Consider the following 21,132-nt stretch of genomic DNA (forward strand, 5'->3'; position numbering starts at 1 on the left):
TCGCTCGGCTCCAGACTATAGCGCCTAGAAAAGCACGGCCACTCCGGCCGGCCACAAACATGAGAATAGCTTCAGTGAGAGGAGAGCCTCAAGGTGAGCGGATTCTGGATTACCACGTTGAGAAGAACTGTTGCAGGTAGCAAGGGGAGAACCGTGGACTACGGTAAAGCCCTCGGACGTTGCCTCTTAACGTACATACACTAAAACGCCAAAGAAACTGGTATAGGCATGCATATTCAAATACAGAGATATGTAAACGGGCAGAGGACGGCGCTGCGGTCGGCAACGCCTATACAAGACAACAAATGTCTGGCGCAGTTGTTACATCGGTTACAGCTGGTACAATGGCAGGTTATCAAGATTTTTAAGTAAGTTTGAACGTGCTGTTATAGTAGGCGCACGAGCGATGGGACACAGCATCTCCAAGATAACAATGAAGTAGGGATTTTCCCGAACGACGATTTCACGAGTGTATCGTGAATATCAGGAATCCAGAAAAATATCAAATCTCAGACATCGCTGCGGCCTGCAAGAACGGGACCATTCCGCAAATTGTTGCAGATTTCAGTGCTGGGCCTTAACAAGTGTCAGTGTGCGAACCATTCAACGAAACATCATGGATAGGGGCTTTCGCAGCCAAAGGCACACTTGTGTACCCTTGGTAACTGCACGATACAAAGCCTTACGCCTCGCCTGCGCCCTTCAACACCGACATTGAACTGTCGGTGGTCGGACGAGTCTCATTTCAAATTGTATCGAGCGGATCGACGTGCACGAGTATGGAGACCATGAATCAATGGACCCTGCATGTCAGTAGGGGACAATTCAAGCTGGTGGAGGCTCAGTAATTGTGTGGGACATGTGCAGTTGGAGTGATATCGTATCTCTGATACGTCTAGATACAAATCTGACAGGTGTCACGTGCGTAAGACCCTTTCTGATCACCTGCATCCATTCATGTCAATTGTGCATTCCGACGGACTTGGACAATTCCAGCAGGACAAGGCGACACCCCACATGTCCAGAACTACTGTACAGTGGCTACAGGAACACTCTTCTAAGTTTAAGCACTTCCGCTGTCCACCAAACACGCCCCCCCCCCCCCAGACATGAACATTAATGAGCATATCTGGGATGCCTTGCAAAGTGCTGTTCAGAAAAGATCTCCACCCCCTCGTACTCTTACGGATTTATGGGCAGTCCGGCAGGATTAATGGTGTCAGTTCCCTCCAGCGCCACTTCAGACGTTGGTCGAGTCCACGCCACGTCGTGTTGCGGCACTACATGGTATTAGGCAGGTGTATCAGTTGCTTTGGCTTTTCAGTGTATAATCTGCAGTCCACTGCCACCAATGGATGGTGGTGAAATGTCAGAAAAACCATCAGACAAACGTCGACCGAAGAACCCGAGCAAGAAGGCAACAGCCAATTTGTCAAAAACCTTCACAATTCTGATCGAGAGTGCCCTGTCGTCATCTGCGACGACAGCCGCAAGAGTTAATGTGGGAGGAATCGAAACTAGGAGCGCCAATTCGAAAGCTACTTTCGTCCGAGTGTCGGAACTACCTTGAGATCCACCCGCGGCGGCAGCGAGAAAGCCTCAGCGTTCCTGGCGGTGTGCGCCGTGCGGCATGAGCCACATGGCGTTCTGCTCCGAGGATTTGTTGGCGGACCCGGCTTTATTCTCTGAAGTTGTGCACACGTAAAATTAGTCCCATTAAGGGCCGCCAGCCTCGCTCCGATTCGCGAGACAGGTTTAAACTTCTCACTACTCCAACGCCAAAAATCTTCTATGCTTGGTGCTCCTCATCTTGTGAGTACACTCTAGGACAAAAAATAAAAAATACGTATCACGAAGGAATTATCAGAATGGGAGTGAAATCAGTAGCTGTGATGTACATGTGTAGACAAACAAATGCTGACAGTTTCAGAAAAAATGGATGGTTCATGCAAGAGAAAGAGCTTCATAGATTCAGCAAGCCAATAACGCCTTGGTCCACCTCTGGCTCGTAGACAAGCAGTTATTTGCCTTGGTATGGTTTGAGGAAGTTGTTGGATGACCTCCTCAGGCACATCGTGCCAAATTCCGTCCAATTGCCCATTAGATCATCAAAATCTCGAGCTGGTTGGAGTGCCCTGACTGCAATCCTCCAAAAGTTCTTAATTCGGAGGAGATCCGGAGTTCTTGCTGGCTGAAGTACGGTTTGACAAGTACGAAGATAAGCGGAAGAAAATCTCTCCGTGTGCAAATGGGCATCATCTTGCTGAAATGTAAGCCCAAGATGGTTGAAACGTCCCCTTTGAACAATTATACAAGACTGTGCTTAAACTGACACACAATATTTTTATCACAACGCAATCTGACTTTCAATAATCCCCACAAAAGAATGGCCCTGACTAACATTAACATATACCTTTCACAAATCACTTACCTCACAAAAATCTTCGTTACTCGAACCACTGCAATACAGCGAGCGCCACTACTGCCAGCTAAATAAAAGATTCAAACTACGGAAGGCACTAACTACTGATAGGCATAGTTAGCAAATGAAAGATTTTAATAGAGAACAAACAATGTATTTACCTTAATAGTGTTGAAAACTCATAATATACATAGCAGTTCATGACATCCAGTCTTACAAATTTCAAAACTCCGCCGTCTCTCTCCCCACATCCACCACTGCTGGCGGCTCACCTCCAACTGCCGAACGCTATGTGCTGTTAACATCCAGCTGCCCAACACTACAATGGCAGACAACAATGCAAACTAGCCACAGACTGCACACAGCACAGCCAGTGATTTTCATACAGAGCGCTACGTGGCATTACCAATAAGAAAACATAAACAGCCTACTTACATAGCCCCCATGCTTCCAACAAAAAATTTTACAAATTGTTTTGGGCAGTGGCCAATTCAGATTTGAAAAAAATTATCATAGTTACAATAACAAAGATATCAAATGCACACACTTACTGATACAATGTTGGTCAAAAGCTAAAATTTTCTCACAGTCCATAAAGACAGTCCTGATCATTTATCACAGTAAAATTGCAGTGTTTTTCTCAAAGTCTGAGCAGTAAAAGAAAATGCACACGGAAGTAGTGGATTTCCATGCAGTCTTGAAGAAGTAGTGTTGTCCTTCCAACGGAAAGACAGTGCTGACTCTTGACATGCAGACAAGTAATGGGTCACAACAGAGCAAACCCACAGCAGAGTCATTCGAAGTTTTGAAGAATATTGGAATGCAGATCATCACAGAGTAGAACCACTGTAGTCCTGGTAGAGATTACGGTATTGGTGGGCAACCAGAGGTGCAGACCCACTGCAGTCCTTGTAGAAATAATGGTACTGGTGAGTCAGCAAAGGTGTAGACCCACTGTAGTCCTTGTAGAGATGGCCACCAGCCATCTGTTGCGACTGTGCAGGTGCACAATCACCATCGAAGAGTCTTGCGGACAATATAGCAAGTCCATAACCACCACTTGTGCACTCACAAAGTTTTTGGAATTGTCCTTAGAACCAGCAATGCTGTTATCCAGTCCCTTGCTGAATTATTAACACACGTGCAAACACTAACAGTCCCTACTTCTCACATATTGTCCATATACTATGACCAACAGAAACGTGTGCAGTGAAATGATACTTAATTTGAAGAACTGGTGTCTATACAATTATAAATTTACAATATAAGAATACAATTACAAAGGTACAAAATACATCATTAAAGAACATAATAGTACAGATAACATTTGTAGTAAAACAGGCTTTACAAAAGAATAGAAATAAACATGTACATCAGTGGTACAGGAATTGTGACATAAGTAAATATATAAAATAATGAGAATAGTGTTCGAAACATTAATTTCACACATGAGCATTGAAAGAGAACAGAATTAATAATGTGTAAACATCTTTACAAAGAAAGTGACATATTATAAATGCAAATTATACTTGAGGATAACAGTATTCCTCATCATAGTGAATGTAGCTTAGTACTAGAAAAATTCTACAACATAAATCGTATCAGATAAACACATAAAGACAGGAAAAACACAAATATACATAGTGAAATAACACAAAAATACAGGACAGGGTTTGTTTTCAGTGTGACATTTGGTACTGCAGTCCAACCCAAAACTTCATTCCATAGAAATTTCGTCTTATTTCAACATTTGTTTCCACCAAAAAAATCCAATCCAAGCTTGGTTTCTGTATTCATATGTTCACATATTTCTTACCTCATTATTTATTTACCATTATCTTACCTCATCATTTATTTCCAAGAAAATTCTACCTAAACCTGTTGTCCTTAAACCCTACTTTTTTGGTTCATATCCTCTTTCAAAATACTTTTTTGGTCAAACCATTTTCTTATGGCTTCTCAATGCATTTCTTCCAATTCGTGACTGGGTGGCATTGTTGTAATATTCGCTATTGTGGTGTTGGGCTGTTGGTTGTTAACAGCGCGTAGCGTTGCGGAGTTGGAGATGAGCCGCCAGCAGTGGTGGATGTGGGGAGAGAGATGACGGAGTTTTGAAATTTGTAAGACTGGATGTCATGAACTGCTATGTATATTATGAGTTTTCAACACTACTAAGGTAAATACATTGTTTGTTCTCTATTAAAATCTTTCATTTGCTAACTATGCCTATCAGTAGTTAGTGCCTTCCGTAGTTTGAATCTTTTATTTAGCTGGCAGTAGTGGCGCTCGCTGTATTGCAGTAGTTCGAGTAACGAAGATTTTTGTGAGATAAGTGATTTGTGAAAGGTATATGTTAATGTTAGTCAGGGCCATTCTTTTGTAGGGATTATTGAAAGTCAGATTGCGTTGCGCTAAAAATATTGTGTGTCAGTTTAAGCACAGTCTTGTATAATTGTTCACAGGGGACGTTTCATGGTTTGCCATGAAGGGCAGCAAAGCGGTACATAGAGGAGTGCCGACGTGCCTCTGTGTTGTAAGTATACCGCAGATGACAACCATAGGGGACCTACTATGAAGTGAAATGACACCTCAGACCATCACTCCTTGATGTCGGGCTGTATGTCAGGTGACAGTCTGGTTGGTACCCCACCACTCTCTGGACTGCCTCGAGACAGATATTCAACCTGCAAATTCATTGACTGGAGTGGAATTATCTTCAGTGATATGTCCCAATTAAATATGAGCTCCGATTCCCAGTAAAGATGTGTCTGCAGACATCCTGGGCAGTCCTGGTATTGTAGGTCAGCAGGGTAATGCTCGCACGCACAAGGCGACAGTTCCTATTCCTTTCTTCGTGCTTGCCAAACCCTACCTTGGCCACCAAGATCGCCAGATCTCTCCCAAACTGAGAACATTTCGAGCATTATGGGCAGTGACCTCCAACCACCTCGGTGTTTTGACGGACTAATAAGCTATTTCAGAAATTGGCACAACGTCTCTCAGGAGCACATCCAATAACTCTGCCAAACAATATCAAGCCGAATAACTGCTTACATAAGGACTAGAAATGGATCAATGCATTGCTGACTTGTTCAACTGGTGAAGCTGCTTCTCTTGAATAAATCATCCAATTTTTCTGAAATTGCAGTCATTTATTTATCTATTCGTGTATATCGCACCTGCCAATTTTCGTCCCATTCGGATAGCTCGTTCTTCTAGCTGTGACCTTTTTTTTTTTTGCCTTCTTGCAGTGTACTTGTTAAGAGACGTCTTGCTGAGCACCATGAGCTACATTTAAAATATTTTATGACCTGACCGGTATTTCCTCAGACAGTCCATCGTCAGTGGCATGTGATACAAAGTACAAACAATCAAATTTATACATATCGCTATCTAAGACTTAATAACATTTGTACAGCGTACAAACTAAAGGTTACTTTACATATTATGCTCAACCATATGAAACAACGTCCGTGTTAGTCATAAAATCTCCACAATTTTAGTATTGGTGTTGATACAAAAAACATAAAACACCGCAAATATTTAAAATTTAACTAAAACCAAGTCTGTGTGATCATAGTATCGATATCGATACGTATACATTTGTTTGTCTTCTGTGTCAGGTGCGCCGGCCGCGGTGGTCTCGCGGTTCTAGGCGCGCAGTCCGGAACCGCGCGACTGCTACGGTCGCAGGTTCGAATCCTGCCTCGGGCATGGATGTGTGTGATGTCCTTAGGTTAGTTAGGTTTAAGTAGTTCTAAGTTCTAGGGGACTGATGACCACAGCTGTTAAGTCCCATAGTACTCAGAGCCATTTGAACCATTTTTTGTGTCAGGTGCCACCGACTATGGGCTACGTGCTCGAACACTGGTGTCGCTTCTAGATATTTTAAATGCAACTGACGGTAGACAGCTAAATGTCTTTTAACATATGTCAATAATTAAAAGCCATGTAGTTCCCACCGACTGCCTTAAAATGGGAATCGATGCTAACATTATACCTCTGCGAGGAATTTTTGAAAGTTATGACCGTGAGATAACCTAATGGAAACAGTACAATAAATCTAGGATTCGATTCCGAAACACTCCAGCAAAGTATATCCAACAGAAAACGGTGGGTCAGGAACAGACGTTGTCTCAGCACACAAGCAAGTTGTAACATTACATATTAAAAATCGTCGCCAGCCTAATTAGGCATTCTTGTGTCAAGCAAAATGATAAAGCAGAAGGCAGTGCTAAGGCTAACCTAACCTGCCTTGACACACACACTAAACCTTTCCCTTACATCTGTTGCTATTACAAACGGTAGCGCAACCTTGCAGATAAATGTGCTACTAACAAACAAATGGCCAATGAGATAGTAACCAGTAACACATGCCTCTCAACAACGCGTATCCTAAATGAGCTAGGTGTAACAGTTTATAAAACTAATTACCGACACACATGAAACCAGTAGCAATACTGAACAGGGAAAAGCTTGAAATGATTCTGAATTTAAATCAGGGGGTCTGCTAATGATCATACTCTATAACTTCATTGCTTAGTACAGAGTTCTATGCCTGTGCATTAACCAACGTCATTAGAAAAGGTAACATAGTAAATAGTTCTTTCTTAAACTCGGTTTGAATCAACCAAACAGAATGCAAATTTAACTACACTGGCTCTGAGGGAGGCTTTGCATTGCTTCATTAACTAACTAGCCTAGTACATGAGGGCCTTTAAACTTTCATGGTTTGAAGAACCATGTTCATTAACAAAACTACGCCAGTATGTATGAGAAATGGTAAGTATTCTTATAATTAATTATTAAGTAAGTAAAGCGCAACAAGCTATAACTTTTTAAATAACAAATCTGCTTTGATAAGCAGTCTTTTGACCTATACAAAAATATAATTGGCTGTTCAAATGACAACACAACATTGAATTCAAGTTCAACCACTTTATCATAATAAATTAGGACACTCGGAATTAAATTCACTAGGATAGGATTCCTGTCCAGGTTTGTGATTTGGGATAATCATGGATGTAAGATGGAGTTTTTAGCAACACGACGATTATTATTAAAATCTACCAAATTTCACAAATACCTGGTCCATTTACAGAATGCCAAATATAAGCAATTAAGTGGGAGGTTGGTGGCGTAATTTGCAGTGGCTGTTAACCTGGCAGGGATGCAACTAAAGCAATACTGTTGGTCTCGCCCTGTTACATAACTTCTTGGCGTCGGAATTACATTTATAGGGCCAAAAACCATGCCACGATAATGGTATCACCAAAATACTGCTCTTAAGCTCTTCTGGCCTCGAAACTCCAGAAATATGAGCCATAATGGTCCGCTACTGTTAGCGAGGTGTTAACCACAGCACTGCTCAACCCAGACTCCTTACCCGTCACAGAGGACAAGTTGCCACTTGTGCGCCAACCACAGCTTTCCCAGTCTGCTAGGCTATTTCCGTAGCTCCGGGGCTTCCCCACATCTTTTACATTCAACCCTATGTTCACTAACTATGGACCAAGTCATTTACAGTACATTATAAAACAATCATTTCAGTAATTAATTAAATTCACAAATATAATTTAAATAACACCGCTCAAAAGTTTAACATAACTGAATCATGCACACACAGTCAAAGAATTTCCATAGCAGATGAGAACATTATACATAACCAATACTACAAATTGACACTGAAATATCGATAGAGAAATAAAATAGGTCAAAAATAGGTGTTACAATCTAACTCATTGCAAGAAAAGATTCGTAGTACACCACTTCCAACTCGCCACCCGCAACTCTCACCATTAAAGACCGTAACAAGAAAAGGAAATAAGGGAAGAATGGGTTGCGCTGTGTGACGTAAGGCGAGAATGCTTTGTGAACGTGTTTACTTTGGACCACGACTGCACATAGCGGAATTGCGGCAACCGTGACTGAGACCAGTATTCGTCGTTGCGGTGGTTACTGTTTGAAAGAGGCTGAACTCTCAACTGCTGGAAGGATGGTGCCTTAGCTCTCACTGCAAGAAATTAACTGTGAGCAGCTTTCTTGGCGAACATCAAGTGTTTGTGTGGACAAATCACCAACCTGGTTTCTTAGAGCCGAATTGTGGGGTAATGAATAGATTGTTAGCTGTAGCGATAGCTTCGCCTTATTACAATCGTCAGTAGATGTTATTCATCGTTCTATTCAAGGTTAATCTGCAATTGGCCGAAAATTTAGTTGACGTGGTGTGTGATTAGGTTGTTCGCTCGTGTTACGCGATCTACCTTCCTTTGAGTGAATTTTTGCATTCATTCATTCATTAAGTTGTCTATCGCCAACTGTTATGTGTTATTTGATATGCGGATATTCCAGGTCACCACTAAGTTCATTTCTGTGGTGTAAAGAAAAGTGTAATTAAATGCGGTTCTTGATTGGTAACACGCAACAGACAATGATGTATGACCATTACAAGTATAAGTTTTAAAATTCATGTCTTCAAGGTTGATCGGTGAGCTTGAACGTGGCACATATCACACAAACGCTGCATTCTAAGATTGGTTTACCTTACAGGTTAAAACGTGACTGTTCCTGCTGTCAGTCAATTGTTATATTTATTACCTGAAATCAGTTCTATGCACTGTGTGTCTATTATCACCCCTTGTTTATCCGTTTCCGTCTAGTTGTTAATAAGTTCCGTGAGTAAGAGTTATTTTATTTAATGATGGTCCCGTGCTGTTGATGGCGGCCACTGATGATTCAAATTGGAATGTATTTACTGAACTGTCTTTCATTATCCTGAGTTAGTCTTATTTTTATCCTCAAGTCACCAACTATAAGTGTCACTTTCTTCTTCTGCTGCTTTATGAAGTTTCTGTAGATATTAGCGTGTGTGACAGTTAGTTTTGGTGCCACAATTCTAGTTTGTGTATTCCTTGAGGCTTGGAGGTTTTCTCACGAAAAAAGTCTTTTTAAAGGCCGAGAAATAGGGTGGAACCGTCAGGATTAATGCCACTGTTTACCTATTAATTGAAGACATAAAGTCTGTAAATGAGTCCGCAATCATTTTTGGCACTTTATTTTCACAAGTCCGTCTTGATCACACAGATCACGATGGCGACATGTCATAGTATCCTTGTTTTCCTGTGGTGGGGATTACGGAGGAAGGCCCAGTCTCCTAGTCGTCGGCGGCCGGCGCACGCCAATCCGCTACTCAAACTAGTAGGTCTCTGAGTAGCGTTGAGTAGCGTAGAGCACCCCAGCGATTGACGTGCGCCGGCCGCCAACGACGAGGAGACAGGGCCCTCCTCCATAAGCTCCACCACATGAAAACAGGATACTACGACATGTCGCCATCGAGACCACACGCTGGATATAACATCGACTATCGATTTTTTTACTTCTAACGTATAGTTACTACTTTATTAATTGTACTACAATTATGTTTTTGGTAACTTATCTGTCAGGCTGGAAGATTTTTTAGATATTTTATTTTATTGTTACACTTTTTATACTAGCTTATACAGGTTGTATGTTTTACCTAGTCAGGCAAGTGACTATATTATATTTTATATTGTATGTATGTTGTATGTTAACCGGGGACCTAGAAACGACGGAGAGGCTCCGTCCCCGCCGCAGCCTCAGTGGTCCACAACCCCACGACTACCGTAGTCCACTTCAGCCCTCCGCCGCCCCACACCGAACCCAGGGTTATTGTGCGGTTCGGCCCCCGGTGGAGCCCCCAGGGAACGTCTCACACCAGACGAGCGTGACCCCTATGTTTGCGTGGTAGAGTAATGGTGATGGACGCGTACGTGGAGAACTTGTTTGCGCAGCAATTGCCGACATAGTGTAGCTGAGGCGGAATAAGGGGAACCAGCCCGCATTCGCCGAGGCAGATGGAAAACCGCCTAAAAACCATCCACCGACCGCCCGGGTCACCGGACCTCGACACAAGTCCGACGGGCGGATTCGTGCCGGGGACCAGGCTCTTCTTCCCGATCCGGAAACTCTATTATATTACCATTTGTACTTTTTATGGTATTTTAAATATGAATCCAATTTCACATCAGTTAGGTTTTATTGTCAGACGCTCGTTTTGCTACGGGAAGTAATTTAAAAAAACTAACTAATGACTGTGCATGCCGCAATTTAATCATCACAATGGCGTCACTCGTTTATTATGTACTGTAGCTAAAGCGCCATCTGCTGGCATTAGTCTCTTGTATAAATACCAGACGCGACCTGAGTATTACCAGCATGTACCAAGTACTCACATTGTTAACTTGACGATGATTTACATCAGAATATTTTAATCGTATGTATTGCTGCTATACGTGGCTATAAGCATTTCATAATTTTGTATTTTATGTATCACTAAGACTTGTTAGATTTAGCGTTAACTTATTGAACCTGTCGCTTACACAATATTTATCTTTGTAACAGATCTGAGGATGGCAGTATGCCGAAACCGGTAATAAAGTGTAAGAAATCTGTGCGATCAAGACGGACTGAAAATGAAGTAAAAAAAAAACCTCTGTTTGCTTTTTTTCAATTTCACTGTTTATTGTAAAGGACTCATTCCATCGTTTGCAATTTTTACCTATTTTTAAACTTTTGTATGGTCAGTCATCTATAGAGTCATTCCACTATTAATGTCTGGTTTAAAATTAGATGTGGTGGACTATTTTAAAAAATTTACTTTTATTCATTTCAAAATTCTATGTGATCAGTTAAGAAAGATCCGTTTTTTTTATTTTTTTAATGGGATGCTGGCCGTTGTGGTAATTACTTCCCTAAATTTATTCATGTGTTCTAATAATTGCTTGAAATTGCCTGTGTGTTGGGCAGTTGACAGTTGAATCAAATTCTGAATTGATTCAAACCGTTGTGTACGTCTTGTAAAGTCTATATTGTCAAGGTTTTGGCCGATTAAAAAAGCCTCTTGCAATGTTGACAGAACAATTGGGGAACATAGGTGTAAGTTTACGCTAAAGCTACATCGGTGTGTGAATCTGGTACTCTATAGAAGAACCCAGTTGTGTGATACTGTCTTGACCAAACCATTTCACATGCAGTTTCAAATTTCTATGTTGGTGGATTTCAGTGTCTAGTCTACTGCGATTACTACATTACCTCCACTTCACATTAGCCTATGCCTTCCACATAAGTACAGATTTACCCAAAAAATCTCATCTTTCTCAGTTTCGGGTTTAGACAGCTTTTTGTACTTAGTATTGTGTGGCATCCATTGTCTCTTACAAGGGAACCTCCCCATCGCACCCCCCTCAGATTTAGTTATAAGTTGGCACAGTGGCTAGGCCTTGAAAAACTGAACACAGATCAATCGAGAAAACAGGAAGAAGTTTTGTCGAACTATGAAAAAAAATAAGCAAAATATACAAATTGAGTAGTTGACTTGTAACATATGCCACATCAAGGACGATGTGATCTGAGGAGTCCGTGGTCTCGTGGTTAGCGTAAGCAACTGCGGGACGAGAGGACCTTGGTTCAAGTCTTCCCTCGAGTAAAAATTTTAACTTTTTTATTTTCTAGCAATTGACGTGTGTCAATTATCATAGTTCAGGCACTCACACAATCAACTTCGCTCTCGAAAATTCCAGGACATGTTCAGATTTGCTTGGACGTATGCAGGATTTGACGGTCTACACACGGAAAAAATTGGAAAACGTTAAAAACATATGTTTTGACAGAGCACAGGGAAATCTGTGTGACTGTGAAACTGTTGCATTCATTTGTTGCAGTTTATGTGACAAACTCTTATGTTTTCATCACTTTTTTGGGAGTTATTATCACATCCACAAGAAAACCTAAATCGGGCAAGGTAGAAGAATGTTTTTATCCATTCGCCCAAGTGTACAAGTTAGGTGGGTCGACAACATATTCCTGTCATGTGGTGCACATGCCGTCACCTGTTCGTATAGAATATATCAGACGTGCTTTCCTGTGGAGGAATCGATTGACCTATGACCTTGCGATCAAATGTTTTCGGTTCCCATTGGAGAGGAACGTACTTTCGTCTACTAATCGCACGGTTTTGCGGTGCGGTCGCAAAACACAGACACTAAACTTATTACAGTGAACACAGACGTCAATGAACGAACTGACAGATCATAACTTTGCGAAAATAAATAAAGTAAAATTTTCACCCGAGGGAAGACTAGAACCAAGGACCTCTCGTTTCGCAGTTGTTCACGCTAACCCCGGGACCACGGCGCTCCTGAACTGACAATATGCTTGATGTTGCTTATCTTGCACATGGACTACTCAGTTTGTATATTTTACTTATTTTTTCCATAGTTCCACACAACTTCTTCCTGTTTTCTCGATTGATCTGTGTTCAGTTTTTCAAGGCCTGTCCACTGTGCCAACTTATAACTAAATCTGAGGGGGGTGCGATGGGGAGGTTCCCTTGTTAGAAGCTCGTCAAACTATGGAATTTTGTTGCACATGTTTCTGATTTTCAGTAGTTTTGTCTTGAGTGGATCCACAGCCTCAACGTAATTTCTGAATGCTAAAACCATTTTTATGTCCACCGTACGCTGTTAGAAACTTCTGTACGAATGTACTTTATCAGTTGACATACTAGATCAACGGCCAGTTGCGGTCTGTCACCATTTCCACATTCAGCTGCATCAATGAAATGTATAAAAAACTATTTATTTTCACGTATACGTACGTCAGAAATATGTTGGGAGGGGCGTATTTCTTTGGGTTTTACATTAACACTTCGGGGTCTTGTACAGCTGTCGTTATCTGGATTGATTGGAGAGTCACCCTGTGTAAAAGGAACTTTGTGTGCACCTCAAACTCACTCAGCTGCCTGTATAACAGCCTCTGGTGTGTAGTGCACCAATGAACTTCTTAGGAGGATACTATAGTTCTCAACCCTAAGGCACAAGTTCACAAAATCGACAGCAGTTTAGTTTGTTACAGAACTCTTAAAGTCTTTAGTTTACGCCTTCCATTCGACTCGGAACGAGGGAACCAAGATTAATTCTTTGTAGAATGCCATGGTCTTCGTTGAAACGTCATGAACAAGACCGGTGTTCGCCACGTTCTCTCCACATCGCTGGAATTTTCCAAGTAGAATTTTGGAGCCCAGATGATGGATATTGTTTGCTGCAACGTATACCACAACCTGCAGTTGGTTGCAGCCTGGTTGCTCAATGGCTGCCAGAACCGTATTTTCAATATACTAAATAAGGGCCACACACATGCACACTGAGATCACAAGTTGGTCCTTCCCACCTGTTCCTGCCGTTCCTCTAAGGGCTACAATTATTCGCGTACTTGTGAACAGGTGGCGAGGAACCGACTCCTAACAAGACACGAAACACTACAGATGAAGTGTATCGCAATGACTAAGTCTCAGCTTCAATGGGAGACGGCAACTCAAACGTGCTGGTAAGAAGTAGGGATGTGCAGTAGTATGCTGAGGTTTCCCTAGTCCCTGGGAGTATGGATGTAGTACCAGAGTTGTCCGTGCTCCATGTCTCCAGGTGCCCCTGGGGCTACCCCTGACTCGTCACTTACAGTCAAGTCGGTGAACAGTTAATGTCTCGTGTACTTCCTGAAGAGGAGACATTATCCACGGAAGAGTATGTTATTTGAGGCACAGTTTGTTATCTTTGGCACATGATTTCGGTGATTCGTCCAGTATACCCACTGGTTAACAGATTACAGTCGCTGGACAGCCGTCAGGGCTATTTCCAGCTGTATGCTAAATGATACCAGTAGCAGAGATGTGATGTTCAGAATCAACGAAGGTTACCTACACCGTGTGACTTGGGGTGCGATGTCTGCCGCGGGGAAGAATTCTGTTCTGCGCATTCGAATGTTCACTACATCTGCATCACTAGCCAGAAATTGATAACCAGCTGCTTGGCAGAGCGTTCACAGAACCACTTTGAGACTCTTTCTCGAGCGTTCCACTCTCGAAATGGGCATGGGAAAAATGAACATCTAAATCTTTCCGTGCGAGCTGATTTCTCTAATATTCCCCTATCTAGGTTGGGGATCAAAGAAATACTATCGCACCCGGAGGTCAAAGGTGATGACTGAAATTTCGTGAAAATATCTCGCAGTAACGTTAAATGTCTTTGTTTTAATGACCGCCACCCTAGCTCGCATATAATATCCATGACGCTCTCTCTCCTATTTCGCAATAATACAAAACGAGATTCTCTTCTTTGGAACTGTTCCAGTGTTCTCCTTCAGTTCTATCTCGTAGGAATCCCATACCCCGCATAAACACTCCAGAAGAGGACGGACAAACGTTATGTAGGCAGTCTTTTTAGCAGAATTGTTGCATTTTCTGTGTGTTCTGCCAATGAAATGCGGTCTCTAATTCACCTTCGCTCGACATTTTCTACATCGTGGTTTCGGTTTAAACTGTTCGTAATTGTAATCTTTAGGTATTTCATTGAACCAACAACCTTTAATTTTGTATTATATATCGCGTAACCGAAATGTAACGGATCCGTTTTAGTACTGGCGTGGAGAACTTCACACTTTTTTTATTATTCACGGTCAATTTCCACCTTTCGCACCATATAGGTATTTTGTCTAAATGGGTTTGTAATTCGTATCAATCGTTTGACGACGTTACTAGACGGTAAACGACAGCATCATCTGCTACAATCGAAGATGGCCGTTCGCATTGTCTCCTAAATTCTTAATATAGATTACAATTAATAAAGGGCCTATAATACTTCCTTGCGAAACGCCAGATGTTCTGCTTCACTACATGACTTTTCGACAGGAAATCGCTTTGGAGATACTTCCACCGTACGGTGACCAGCACGGATCACCTCTGCTTCCACCGACTTTGGAAGGGCTGTTCCTAAATTCACGGGCGAGAAAAGGCGGCGGTAGATATCCACTCAACAGCCGTGATTTCACTGCGGCGTCCACTTACAAATAAAGTACAACAGCTCGAAAGGCTAAAACAAGATAAAAATTACTTTAAAACACAGAGAAGTTCCTGTCCTACCACCCATTAAGATCATTTATCTGCAGAACCCTGCGTTTGCGTACAGTTGATCTTTCAATGTTAACAAATCTGAACACTATAGTACCACAACATGAATTGGTGACAGCTCGAAGACAGCCGGCAGTTATCCCATGAAAGCCTGCCTGTAAAGCTCCCTATACACCGATGCCGTACAAAACGGAAAAACAATATTAGACTGATTGTAGCACTTGCAAAAGCATTTGTTCTTCCCTCGCTCCATACGCAATAGTTGCGGGAAGAAACCCAAGCATGTTCTGCTGTAGTGAGTACCCTCTGCCATGCACCTCACTGTTGTTTTGAAGAGTAGGTATGTACATGTAGGCAGGAAGTAATCTGCCTAGAATCAGCAAAACAGCATGTTAATATAATCTTCATGTTTTAATGTTGGACAACATCTCACCTCGGTCTCGTAGGTCGTAAAGAGATCGGTCTTATAGTTTTTTAATGCTCAAAATACTTCTGCATTGTCAGCTCTGCCTCTATATTTTTCATAATATAACTGGTGATCCAAGTCAAAAATATTTTGGTTAGTCAACTATATTTGTCGAAGTAAAAAAATGTTGTATCGTTTAGCAACAAAAAATGTTCAAAAGAACGTAAACACATTTCGTTTCACAGCATACAGCACCAATAAGTCTTTTGTCACTGCCATAATACGCTCCACAACTACCGGAAGACGAAATCAGAATTTCGGAAATCGTTTTTCAATGTCTCGTTTACATGTCAGGCCAGAGCAGCATTTGTTAGCCTTATCAGGTATCGGTTTAAAAAAAATGGTTCAAATGGCTCTGAGCACTATGGAACTTAACATCTGAGGCCATCAGTCCCCTAAAACTTAGAACTACTTAAACCTAACTAACCTAAGGACATCACACACATCCATGCCCGAGGCAGGATTCGAACCTGCGACTGTAGCGGTCGCGCGGTTCCAGACTGAAGCGCCTAGAGCCGCCAGGCCACACGGGCCGGCTCGGTTTTCCGAGTGTCGGTTATTATAGAAGAATGCTGTCTGTAAATCAACCGTCCGATTCCGTCTCCTCGAAGAAGCGAAGTTTCAGTAATTGGTATTATTCTTAAGAAAGAAAATATGCGGTTTTCTTACGGATGTCAGTGATCTCCTAAGGAGAGGAAAGAGGAGACTGAACAAGAATAGATGTTCAACAATCTTATCCACGCCATGCCAGTGCGTTTGAAACTGTCTTATTAATCTACCTAAATCCCGCGCTCTGTGGAAAAAAGTGCGAAGTGCTCAGTGTAATCCAGCGTTTTGGAGACTTAGAATGGCAATAAAACTCCAGAATGAGTAAAGAGACATTCGTATTCCCCCGCCCACAATTAATGAATGCTTTGTCATCACACATCACAATATCCTTTTAAGCAAATTAGAATATTACACTCTAACAGGAAATGCCGGAAAATGATTCCAATCCTATATCTGTGACAGGACCAAAGATACATGTATTAAAGTGTGAGGCATCATCCAGCTGAGAACTAATCACATGTAGTGTCCCCGAAGGTTCCTTCATGTGGCGCTTACTTTTTCTTGTGTATATTATTGATCTTTCATCAGTAACATTAGCTAATGCCAAGTATGGTTTTTTTTACAGGTGATACAAACATTGCAATAAATAGAAAATCAAGTATAATCTCAGAAAAATCGGCTAATGAAGTTTTCATGGACATTAATGGATGGTTCCTAGCTATTTCTTTGTCATCAAACTTTGAAAAAACACAGTGCATGCAGTTCAGAAATTTTAAGACGTTTCCCACTAGTATGTGCCTAAAATATGACGACGAACAGATAGAAGACGTGGACAGTGTTACATTCTTGCGACTGCAGCTTGCTAATAAATTCATCTGGGAGGAGCACACTACAAAACCGCTGAAGCGCCTAATCAAATCTTTATGTTCAGACGTAGGTGGTATAAAAATAAAAAATCTGGCGTACTAAGCTCACTTTCATTCCATAATGTCATATGATATCATTTTTTGGGGTAACTCATGAAGCGAAGCTGTAGTTATCGAGTCCAAAAACGTAAAATAAGATTTATTTGTGGTGTGGACTCAAGAACATCCTTCAGAGGCCTGTTTAGGGAATTAGGAATGTTAACTACTGCTTCCCAATATATTTATTCCTTGATTAAATTTGTCATTAAAAATTTATCTCTTTTCCAAATAACAGCTCTGTTCTTGAAATCAATACTATAATTTAGAATAATCTTCACAAAGATTTAAACTCACTTATTTTGATCCAAAAAGGTGTCCATTATTCAGGAACACACATTTTCAATAACTTACCAATAGCCATAAAATGTTTAATTATTAATAAAGTCCAGTTTAAGAGGCATCAAAAGATTTAGTGTAGACCAGCTCCTTCTGCTCCATTGATGAATTTCTTAGTAGAACTAACTGATGTGTATATTTTACTAATAATGTCAAATAATACGCGTATTGTTACAGCCTGACTTCTTTGCAAATTCGGTCCAGTAATGTGATCATTGTAAATAAGTGTTGTAAATTGTGTTTTCTGTTTGATGATTCATGATGACCGAGGTACGCCGATGGTGCTCATGGAAGGCACCGTAACGGCTGTACGATACGTGAATGCCATCCTCCGACCGATAGTACAACCATGTCGGCAGCATATTGGCGAGGCATTCGTCTTCATGGACTACAATTCGCGCACCCACTGTGTGCATCTTGTGAATGACTTCCTTCAGGATAACGACATCGCTCGACTAGAGTGGCCAGCATGTTCTCCAGACATGAACCCTATCGAACATGCCTGGCATAGATTGAAAAGGGCTGTTTATGGATGATATGACCCACCAACCACTCTGAGGAATCTATGCTGAATCTCCGTTGAGGAGTGGGACAATCTGGACCAACAGTGCCTTGATGGACTTGTGAATGGTATGCTACAACGAATAGGGGCATGCATCAATGCAAGAGGACTTGCTACTGGGTATTAGAGGTTCCGGCGTGTACAGCAGTCTGGACCAGCACCTTTGAAGGTCTCGCTGTATGGTGGTACAACATGCAATTTGTGGTTTTCATGAGCAATAGAAAGGGTGGAATTTATGTTTACGTTGTTCCGGAACTCTCGGAACCGTGGTGACGCAGAACTTTTTTTATGTGTGTAGTTCCTCAAAAGATAGGTAGCATATCGGACAATAAATTTCTTGCGGCGAACTCGATCAGCTGTAGCGTTGTCAACTTCCTCCCACTTCATGACCATGCACTGAAGATACTTTGTAGAAGTTCGTTTCCAGGTGTTCCGAGGATTTCCTCTACTTCTGTATCCATCCATTTGGTTCCACAACTGAGCTGATATGGGGATTCTTCAATCTTCCGTGCGGAGAACGCGCCCTGCAACCTTCAGTCTTTTTTCAGCAACGATTTTATGCAGAGTGTCTGGACTACTATTTCGTAGCAATTCATTTGAAGCGTGCTCTCGATAACTGATCTTCAAAATATGCCTCAGGAACCGTTGCCGTATCGATTGCATTCATTGGAAGACTGCAGAAGCTTTTCCGGTTCTGCTGTTGATGTCTGCATCTACATTCCCGTTAAATAGGAGTCTGACAACCCAAGCGTTTATTTGGGACTGAATATCGATTATGGAAGAAAAATGCGCCAGCTAAAATTGCATTTCCGTGATCGATTTAGGAATGTTTACACGGTGATGGAGAAGCGGTATTGGGAAACCGGTTCATGGAAGCCGGATTTGGAGGCTCCATGAAAATGTAGTACTTGTCAGTAAACAACTTACGTAAATATACCAATCTCGTGGCGATCACTTCTAAGGCATAATTAGAGCATATGTATACAATCTCTGTTCGTCAAAGATGAAGCTACATTCGGTTGTTACAGTCGTTGATTCAGGTGGAAATTTCCGTGTGAATTAAACTTAAGTACATCCCACCTAACACAGTACTTCCACCACACATCATGTCATCAGAGATTGAAAAGGGACCAGAAGAGAAACAAGCAGTAGAAAAAGAGCCGGCGGAAAAGCCTCCAGTTGAAAAGCCAGCACCGAAGCGGCGCGCGGCTCCCACCAACAAACCGCCGCCTGCAACGCCATTTTATAGCAAAATGAAATCACAAATGTTCAGCAATCCCGTAAGTATTATATTACTTACTCGTGTCAGAGTAAGAGTTAATTTATGCCTCATTTATATTTTCCACAACTGATGGTACGGTACATACCCATATGCATGTAATATGCACTAAATTCTGGTCAGACATTTTTCTGTTATAAAATCCGTCCGGAATTTGTCACACAGTTTCAATTTTTATGCAACGTAAACACAGTAATGAGGTTTTCATTTGTAATTGTGTTGTTCTACCAAGAAGCGACGGAAGGATCAGATAACATGATCTTAATTTTTGTCTACACAGAAACGTATGTTAACTGTGGCGGTGTTGTCTTTGCGAGTTCTTTCGGAAATTAGCAACGGCTGAACTAGTCGGAGGAAGGCTTCCATGAATTGAATTAAATTCGCTGAAATGAAATGGTATCAGTGAAAATGTCCTCAGTGAAGATGCAATGATAGCCAAAACCGTTGAGGAATTTGCGATAACTGTCATCTTTGACTAGTGGCAAATGATAACAGCTGATGTGACGTTACTTCTTGGTTCGCATTTTGAACTGTATTTCGTAGCACTGTTTATAAACATATTTATATTTGTTGGGATATAAACTACATTTTGGATCTCATTTGTGTACGAGAAACAGTATTTGGTTGAATTGATAAACATTTATTTTAAATTCCTGCTGTTCACCGTGGTCCTCACTAAAGCTGTAGTGGTTTTTTTCGACACTCAGTTCGTTTTTCTTCCGATAAATAACATTCTTTTTATGATATTGGTTTCGATTTACTCATGATACATAGATTCTTAGCTTCCTGTCGCAGTATCTATTGAGCTACAAAGCTAAACTGAATCTTTCGACAGCAGTGTCGATTCCTTTTGCATACGTATTTAATTTTTTGTGTATTGAGCTCTCGGCTACAGTGGTACAACTTTTTGACAATACTGATTTCTTTTTCTATCTTGCAAGCAGTTAAAATTCTTCTTGTGATAGTCATTTTGAGTTACTACTGATAATTTCATATATTTGGAATTGTGTACCGCACTCTCCACTTGAGCTGTATACTTAAAGTGTATTTTCCGATACTAGCTACGATTTATTTACGATAAATGCGATAAATAACTTGCAAGTTCGTAGTGTGTGTCGTAATAGTTATTACAGCTGGAGAACTTGTTTTTAAGATACGTGATTCGTTTTATTTCCAAGAAATCTTTGTCCTATTTATAAGTGATTGATCGTAATAGTAAACCCTCGTAATCAGTACTGTTTCTGATTATTTTACGTCAAAGTATCGCCAATGATATGATATTTTCGTCCTCATTTTATTTACTACGTTTGTGGGATGTTCACTAAGACACTGGTATCGCAATTTCCTCTTTATCCTGGAACTGCATTCAAATGAGTACGCTGTGACAGAAGAAAATTCGTGGTTGACTTAGTCTGGAAGACAGATATCTTGCTTTCGCGAGCATTCGCCTTAACCATGAGACTATCTGAGCATACTTCCAGGCCTGTCACAACCTTTCACTTGTCACTGACGTTTCCATATGTGATCTCCCAACACTACAACCAGAGCTGGAGAAAGACCGTGGCTTAGTAATC

This window comes from Schistocerca americana, chromosome 3 (assembly GCF_021461395.2).
Source record: "Schistocerca americana isolate TAMUIC-IGC-003095 chromosome 3, iqSchAmer2.1, whole genome shotgun sequence".
NCBI classification, from domain to species: domain Eukaryota; kingdom Metazoa; phylum Arthropoda; class Insecta; order Orthoptera; family Acrididae; genus Schistocerca; species Schistocerca americana.